We start from the raw sequence: 9,135 nt of genomic DNA, 5'->3' as shown, positions 1-9,135 counted from the left end.
AAATGGACCTTCTTGTTTATTTCTGATCTTAGGGGGAAAGCATTATAACTTTCACATTAAATACAGGTTTTAAGTAGATTTTTAGTAGATGCCATTGACCAGGTTTAAGTGGTTCTACTGTGTTCCTAATTTGATTAGAGTTTTTAACCATTAATGGATGTTGAATTCTGTTAAATGCTTTTCAGTGTCAATGGATATAATCATATGGTTTTTCTTCTTTAGAGTGTTAATATTGTGGATTACATTGATTGTATTTTGAATATTGAACCAACCTTGCATTTCTGCAATAAACCCCATATGGTCATTCTGTGTTATGATATTTAAATATTGATTCTCTTAATATAATTTACTGGGATTTTTGCATCTACATAAGGAACATTTAAATGTATTTTTTCTTCTTGAACTGTCTTTTCCTGCTTTATTGTTAAAGTAATGCTAATCTTGAAAAATGATTTGGGAATTATTTCTTTTTCCTCCATGCTATTGATTTGTTAGAAAAAAACTTAGTCATTTGTTTTGTGGAATATCCACCATTATTGATACGCCTGATTGATCTTCCATGGTGATTTTAATTTATTATTTTATTTTATTTATCATTTTCCTGTAAACTGATAGAGCAAAAGATTTGATTAGATTCAGGCCCAATACTTTGGCCCAGAAAATGTAAAGGGTGCTTTGAATATTTCAATGCATTGTGCTAGGAACATAAAATATGTAATTGTCTTAGAAATACTGAGATTGATCAATAGATTCAGATATTATTAGTCTGATACTTCCATAAAATTCCCTGTCAACATTTTACCTAATAATTGTCTACTGATAATTATTTATAAAATTCATGATTTCATTTGGAGTTGTAAAGGATGATTTTGTAATTTTTAACTCCTTTTGCATGGATTAACTTTCATAAAGAACTTTCATCAACTTTTTGGTCAGTTTGTGTGTACTTTGTGTCCTCTAGGAATCAGAAGTAGAGACATAGAAGTTGAAGTTTTGAGAAATAACATCTGTGATAGATGAAAATGGAAGGAAGTCATTGGACAAATGGATGTCATTGGGCAAGGCCTTAGACCATGAAGCAAATCTGACAAAGTCTTGCAGAGTCCAGTGAGGAACTCTGGAGTAAAGACTTCCCACTAGAAGAGTCCCACATTTGTCTTAAATGGTCAGCTCCTGGTTCTTCTGCCCTGATCAGTCATTGTCTAAGGACTGCCTGGGATTAGGGTGGCCTTAGCTCAAAAGCTAATGTGGATCCTATAGGGGCTAATAGCTAGAGGCTAAGTTAACTGTGTTCCCTACAGCAAAGTGGGAAGTTCTTTCTTGAAAGGAGATGAGTTGCACCTCCATGGCTGCCACATCCTGAAATAGAATTTGCAAATAAATGCAAAGTAAATTGTTGATTTTTGTTTTCCATTTACCAGTTTTTAGAGTAATGAGTGGGTATCCTAAGAACGTCTGATTGATAAGAACTCATGGATTTGGGAAATATTGATGTATTTTAGTTAATTATAGTCATTATTCTTTTTGATGTGTGAATTGTTTCATGTTAGGCCAGCAAGATTTCCTACAAGTTTGTTCCAATTTTTTTCTTTTTTTAAATAAAAAATGTCAAACATAAACAAAACTACAGAAAATAGTATAATGAACCACCATGTATATTATCACTCAGCTTTGACAATTATCAACTCACGACTAATCTTTAGTCATCTGTAGCACTATATGCCTTCCCCTGTCATGGATTATATTTAAAATTATTTTTTAAATATTTATTATTTTATATAGAGAGACTGTGCATGAGTGCTGCAGGGACAGACAGGGGTGGGGAGAGAGAAAGAATATATGAGCAGACTCCCCACTGAGCACAGCACCCAACACAGGTTTCTATCCCAGGACCCTAAGATCATAACCTGAGCCAAAATCAAGAGTTGGCCATCCAACGAACTGAGCTACCCAGGCATCCCATGTCATGGATTATTTTGTTTTATTTTTTAAATGTTATTTTATTTAAATTTAATTAACATATAGTATATTATTAGTTTCAGAGGTAAAGTTCAGTGATTCATCAGTTATATATAACACCTAGTGCTCATTACAACATGTGTCCCCCTTAATGCCTATCACCCAGTTACCCCATCCCCCAACACCCAACACCCTCCCCTCCAAGCATTTCTCAGTTTGTTTCCTATGGTTAAGAATCTCTTATGATTTGTTTCCATCTGATTTCATCTTGTTTTATTTTTCCCTCCCCTTCTCTATGCTCCTTTGTTTTGTTTCTTAAGTTCCACAAATGAATGAAATCCTATGATAATTGTCTTTCTCTGATTGACTTACTTCACTTAGCATAATACCCTCTAGTTCCATCCATGTCTTTGCAAATTGCAAATTTTTTTTATATTCTTTATTCATCTGTTGATAGACATCTGGGCTCTTTCCATAGTTTGGCTATTGTAGACATTGTTGCTATAAACATTGGGGTGCAGATGCTCCTTCAGACCACTACATTTTTATCTTTGGGGTAAATACCCAGTAGGGCAATTGCTGGGTCATAGGGTAGCTCTATTTTTAACTTTTTGAGAAACCTCTACATTGTTTTACAGAGTGGCTGCACCAGCTTGCATCCCCACCAGCAATGTAAGAGGGCTCCCCTTTCTCTGCATCCTTGCCAACATTTGTCCTTTCCTGACTTATTAATTTTAGCCATTCTGACTGGTGTGACATATTATCTCATTGTGGTTTTTATTTGTATTTCCCTGATGCCGAGTGACGTTGAGCGTTTTTTCATGTGTCTGTTGCCATTTGTGTGTCTTCTTTGGAGAAATGTCTGTTCATGTCTTCTGCCTATTTCTTGATTGGATTATTTGTTCTTTGGCTATTGAGTTTGAAAGCTTCTTTACAGATTTTGGACATTAACCCTTTATCTGATAAAACATTTGCAAATATTTTCTCCCATTCTGTAGTTTGCCTTTGGGTTTTGTAAACTGTTTCCTTCGCTGTGCAAAAGTTTTTTATCTTGATGAAATCCCAATAGCTCATTTTTTGCCTTTGTTTCCCTTGCTGTTAAAGACATGTCTTGCCAGGAGTTGCTGTGGCCAAGGTCAAAGAAGTTGCTGCCTGTATTCTCTTCTTGAATTCTGATGTATTCCTGTCTCACATTTAGGTCTTTCATCCATTTTGAGTTTATCTTTGTATATGTTTAAGAAAGTGGTCCATTTTCATTCTTCTACATGTGGCTGTCCAATTTTCCCGACACCATTTGTTGAAGACACTGTCTTTTTCCACTGGATATTCTTTCCTGCTTTGTCAGAGTTTAGTTGACCATAGAGTTGAGGATCATCATGGATTATTTTAAAACAAATACCAAACATCATGTAATGCTGAAATATTTTGATATGACCTGTTATTTCTGATAGTGGCCTTGCTCTCTGGAACCACAAAATTTCCCATATCTGTCATGTACAAATTCTGCCTTAGAGCTGAATTCAGCCATTTTTGCAAATATCTCTAGTTTATTTTAGTGAGATTTTTCTAGTTTCAGAGTACTACCAAATTTATTTGTTTTTTTTTTCTAATTTTACCTTCTGTTTAACAAAATCCATCCTTAATATATTTTTATTAGTAAAAATTGTACATTTTCTTCAATCTTTTCCTTAAATCTAAACTCAGCAGAAGTTTATCTTAAAGTATCCCAAGAGAGGTTATGCTCCATTTTACATTGAAAATTATATTGGTAGAATGTTGGTAGAATGTTCACTGCTACAAGAAACAGAAAACCCAAATCAAATTGACTTTAAAAAAATGAAGGGAGGGCTCATTAAACTGGAAAGCTCAGAGATAGCACGGACTCAAAACTGGATGACCAAACAGCTTAATTTTGTCACTAAGGACCCACTTTAATAGTTTCTTTCCAATCTCTGTGTTCTGTCATGTATAGTGTAGGCCTAGTTTTAAAACTGGCACCTCTAATGGTCATGGAAGGGGTTTTCTTATTCATGTCTAGAGTGGAAGAATGCACTTTTGCCCAGCATTTTGGTATTAAGAGATGAAATTCACTCTCATGGAGCTAGTTTTAGTCACATGGCCACCTTTGAACAAATGACAATGCCAGGGTAAATTAAATACATTAATTGGCCTAAGCCAATTTGGACCTACCGTGGGGCATGGAGGAAGCAGTGGATTCACTCAGAGCAGATAAGTGGGTGAAGGGCTAGATAGATACCAGCATGAAAATTAGGAAAATGTTAAGAAAACAAAATTGTGGGATAGAAACCAAATAGGGAACTAACAAATACCGATTATAGCAACTAGAAACTAGACCCTGGTTGTTAGGATCAGTGCCTGAAGGGTGTCACATCTCAAATGAGACATAGTCTTATTTACTGGTGCCATTTAAAAATTTTTGATATGACTTTGGTAGTAGAGAGCTTTAACATTCATCCATGCACAAATCTCCTCTCTGAGCACATGAGAATTTATATTTCCTGATTCTCTTGCTGTCGGGCAGAGCTGTGTGATTCATCCTTGACAATGGATTATGGATGGAAGAGATGTATGTGTATTACCCTGTGGCAGCAATTGTAGAAGTGTTGTCAAAGTGACATAAGATCAAAGCATGGAACATAGATACAACATATGGAAGATAAGTGCTCTGGAAAGTTACCTGTACTTGCAACAGACTGTGTGAGATAGAAATAAACATTTTTTTTTTTAATCTTAAATCATTGATTTGGGGGTTGTTACTGCTTCCTAACCTAACCTCATCATGACTAATATAAATTTCATATGTTCTTACACATGATGCTTAACTGAAGAAATAGAACTGACATTACAATAGAAATGTAACACCAGTGATCCCAAGAAGTGCAATGATATTCACATTTCATATGAAATGTATCAGAATGTTGGGATAGTTTATCAAGTGTTGTAATTTCTGACCAATATTTCTGGATACACTTCTTTAGTAAAGACTTATGAGCTTTAGTGTTCTGAAAACAACTCTTTTATCCATTTCACTTAATTCTTACATTTGCATCAATGTGTTCATCATTTTCAACACCCCTAGATACAGTCCCAAAGGTTGAGAAGGAAATGTAGTTAAAAAAAATCTCTTTTAGCTGATTTTTGACACCCTGTCCTCTCTCCCCCACCCCCCACCCCCGCCCCATCACCACCAGCGTGCTACATTTAGCAGCTCTGATTGTAGACATTTTGCTTTGGGAACTGGTGGAAACCATTGCCTAATGGACATCTATTCTCCCTTTCTAAGTGATCTGATATTATTCCTAAATATCCCTGTATTATTGGAGGTGACAACGTGATCAACTTCAGTTGTATTTGCTAGTCTCTCTTGCAACTAGGTATATTCATAGGAACAAGTTGTAGAATTGTAGACAGGGACTTCAGGAAAGGAAGAGAGACTTAAAGGCCTTGTGTCCTTTTCCTATCTGCCGCTGGGGATGTGGATACAGTGGCTGGAGTTCCAGCAGCCATCTGGGACTATAAGGTTACTCTGAGAATGGACATGGGGCTGAGAATGGCAGAAGAGAATAATAGAAAGCAGTCTGGGTCCTTCATGATCTTGTGGAGCTGTTATATCTGTTTGGTGCAATCTAACTTTAATTTTTTTAACCATATTCCATTAACTCTTAAGGTGTATTATTATTCTTTGTATTATTTAAAGCCCATTGTCAATCAAACTGATGCAATGATTTCTTACTGCATCAGTACTGAAGTCATTTTGATTTCAGAAATGTTAAATTGTAAAAAAATAAAATGTGTTTCAGAATCAACAAAATATGTTATAAGAAAGATAATTAACCCTTTTGTTTTTAAGCTATCATTATTTTGGGCTTTTGGATACATATCATATGGATTATCTGCACCCTCACTAAGACAGATTGATTTTTAATTTTTCTGTCTACATTTTGGACTCAATGCTCCTTTCTGAGTCAACTTTCGTCAGAGTCTTTGTTTTATTTTATTTTTTGAGATTTTATTTATTCATGAGAGAGAGAGAGAGAGGCAGAGACACCGACAGAGGGAGAAGCAGGCTCCATGCAGGAAGCCCAATGTGGGACTCGATCCTGGGACCCTTGAACCAAAGGCAGACACTCAACCGCTGAGCCACCCAGGTGTCCCAGACAAACGTATCCTCAGGTGTCCCAGAGTCCTTGTTTTAAAAATCAACTTTATTGAGGTATAATTCTCATATATTGACACATACCTGTTTTAAGTATATGTTTTGGTAAGTTTTGACAAATGGATACCCTTGTTTAACTTCCACAATGGTCAAGATATAGTGGATTTCCAACACCCCTTATACTTATCCTGGTAAATTCCCCCCACCCCAGGCTTAAGCCACTGCTTTCTGTCATGATATGCTAAATTTGAACTTTTTAGAGCTTTATATAAATGAAATCATTAAATGATTAGTCTTTTGAGTCAGGCTTCTTTCAGCATAACGTCGGAGACTTATCTGTTTTGTTCTGTTTTTATTTTTTATTGCTAAGCAGTATTTCATTACGTGGTTGTACCACCATTTGTTTATCTTTTTACCAGGTGATGGATCTTATGGTTGTCTGTAGTTTGGAGCTATTGTGAAAAAAGGTACTATGGATATTTGTATACATTAGGAGTCATTTTTTTTATTCCCCTACAGGCATGGACCAGTTCTGACCACTCTTGTATCCTGCCCTGGTTCTAAGAATCTTTAGTTCTTGCTACCTCCCCCTGCTCTTTGTGGAGGACAGTTGCCCTCAGCATGTAAATTTGAGAAGTAAATGGTACAAGCTTCTAAACTAGTTCTCTATTCTATGAGAGGTAGTGGGGAAAGAACCCTGCCTTTGGAGCTGGGCAGGTCTGTCTTCCCATATTGGCCACACTTTATTAGTATGAGAATTTGGATATATTATTTAACCTCACTGAGTTGAGGTTTTTTACCTACCCTGGAAAATGAATATAAAACCCACTATGCAAAATGTGAGAATTAAATGTATGCACTCAAACAAGTATGTGGTGGAAACCTACATGTGCCAGGCCATGTCATCATTTCTGGGGACACAGCGGTGAATGAAACAGCAAAAGTTCCTGACCTCGTGCAGTTTGCATTCTACCAAGGGAGATAAGACAACAAAAACCAAAAGAATCAAAATACGTGTTGTTAGATGGGGAAAGCACCACGGAGAAAAACAGAACAGGGAAGAGAGATAGAAAAGGATGTCCTTGTAACTACTCCTTGGCTGAGCTGCTTGCTTAAGAGTAGAATGTGATCTTTTTCCTGTATCGCTAGCATTTATCATAATGTCAGCTGTATATTAAGTGCTGCACACATGTTTCTTGAATGAAGAGAGCGACTGAATAAAAACTGGTGTTATGGAGACAAGTTTATCTCATGAAATCACTGTAATACTGCTTACCTGGACACATTTATGTGCTTCTAGACAGGTAATAATTATGTCAGCAAGAACAGTGCCCTTCCCTTCTCCTTGTTCTTGCTGGTTCTGTAAGTCTCTTGGCCATTATTAAATTTTTTCTTAGAAATCCAAATGCCTTTAATGTACCCTCTTAATAATAATATATCCTTGATCAAAAAGATTATGAGCATTTCTTCAGACTTTTGATGAATAAGTAATACGGAAAATGATTTGACAAATGATTCAGTATATCAATTTCATATTAAGGAGCTTTGATATTCTACAGTTTCTGGAAAACCAGCATGCATATGCTATAAATATTAAAATATTTAGGGTAATGTTCAGTATAAACAAACAATGTGCTCAATATTTGGTTAAATGGGGTAAAGAAGTGTGCAGGGTCATCTCATACATATAAAAGACTGTGCTTTTCTTCTTTGGGCTTTTCTACATTTTTGAAACCAAACGTATGTTATTAATAATTTCCTATCCCCCAGGTTTCTGCTATTTTTAAAGTATCAAAAACTGAATATAAAAGAAATGAGAAGATTATGTTTCTATGATGACTTGATGGACCAAAATGTTTATTTAAGGTCTACAAATTTGGTGGACTGCAGGACTATGAGAAAAAAAGAATCAACCTGGAGAATTGGAAACAATCTATCTCCTAGGATTGTTTGATGAACAATAATATATGTAAAAATGCCTCTGAGTTATGACTTGCATAATTATAAAGCTCAATGCCTGTACCATCCTCTACAAATTCCACCAGGGCAGGAACTTTGTTTATGGCTGTATCTCCCATAACCATCACCACGTGTGCAATAAATATTTGGTAACTATATGAATACTTTGTTTTATTAAGTGATAATTACGTCAGAGAAGAAAACGTATCCTCAAATAATTTCACGGCACCACAATTCCTTCAGGCTAAAATCTGAATTCCTGTTACTCAAGATATACACAATCTAGTTGACATGTAATTTTTGAGCCCAATAATACCATGAACATGGCCTCTATTCAAAGATACTATCATTTGATTGATGCCTTTAGAAATACCCAGCTTAAATTAAAAAAAGAAAATCTTCCTTTGAACTATCTCAATACTGATTTGACTTCTTAGACTGTTAAAAGAAACACTATTTTAACGTACTCACTTTTTTTGCATTTCTGTCCCCAGGAACAAGGACAATCTTTTGAATACAGTGAATATCGAGTATATATTTGTTGATTTAAGTATTTTCACATCATTCGCTTACAATTTTTAGTCCAATGAAGGTAAATCAATTTCCTGAAGCTCTTCCCTTACCCCATATGAAATGAAGGCGCAATTATTGTCCTGAACAATTTTAGAAAGTATTCTCTGCTATAAATGCAGCTTGTCATAAAGTTATTGCAGTAATGTCCCAATCCACTAGAAAAACCAGGAACAAGGCGGTTATTTTCTAATTCTAGTAATCTGTGTCATGCCTCATGCTTTGTTGTAACTCCCGATTCCTTGGATTCCCCCGCCCGCCTCTCCCCTCCAATCTTATTCAATTAAGAAGGTTGAAATAAAGGCATTTGTCTTTTTGGATCTAAAATTCTAGAGCGCTTTATTCCCTAAATCATTTTATGTGTAAATTAGGTGCTTAAGAAAGCCTGTAGAGCACATCATCTAAGGAGCTATATCCAGTGCTCAGTTTATTAAAAAAAAAAAAAAAAAGTGCATGGCCGGGGAAATGCC

Source organism: Canis lupus, chromosome 37, assembly GCF_011100685.1.
Source record: "Canis lupus familiaris isolate Mischka breed German Shepherd chromosome 37, alternate assembly UU_Cfam_GSD_1.0, whole genome shotgun sequence".
NCBI lineage: Eukaryota > Metazoa > Chordata > Mammalia > Carnivora > Canidae > Canis > Canis lupus.
The sequence above is the reverse complement of the archived record's forward strand: the minus strand, read 5'-3'. Positions refer to the sequence as shown.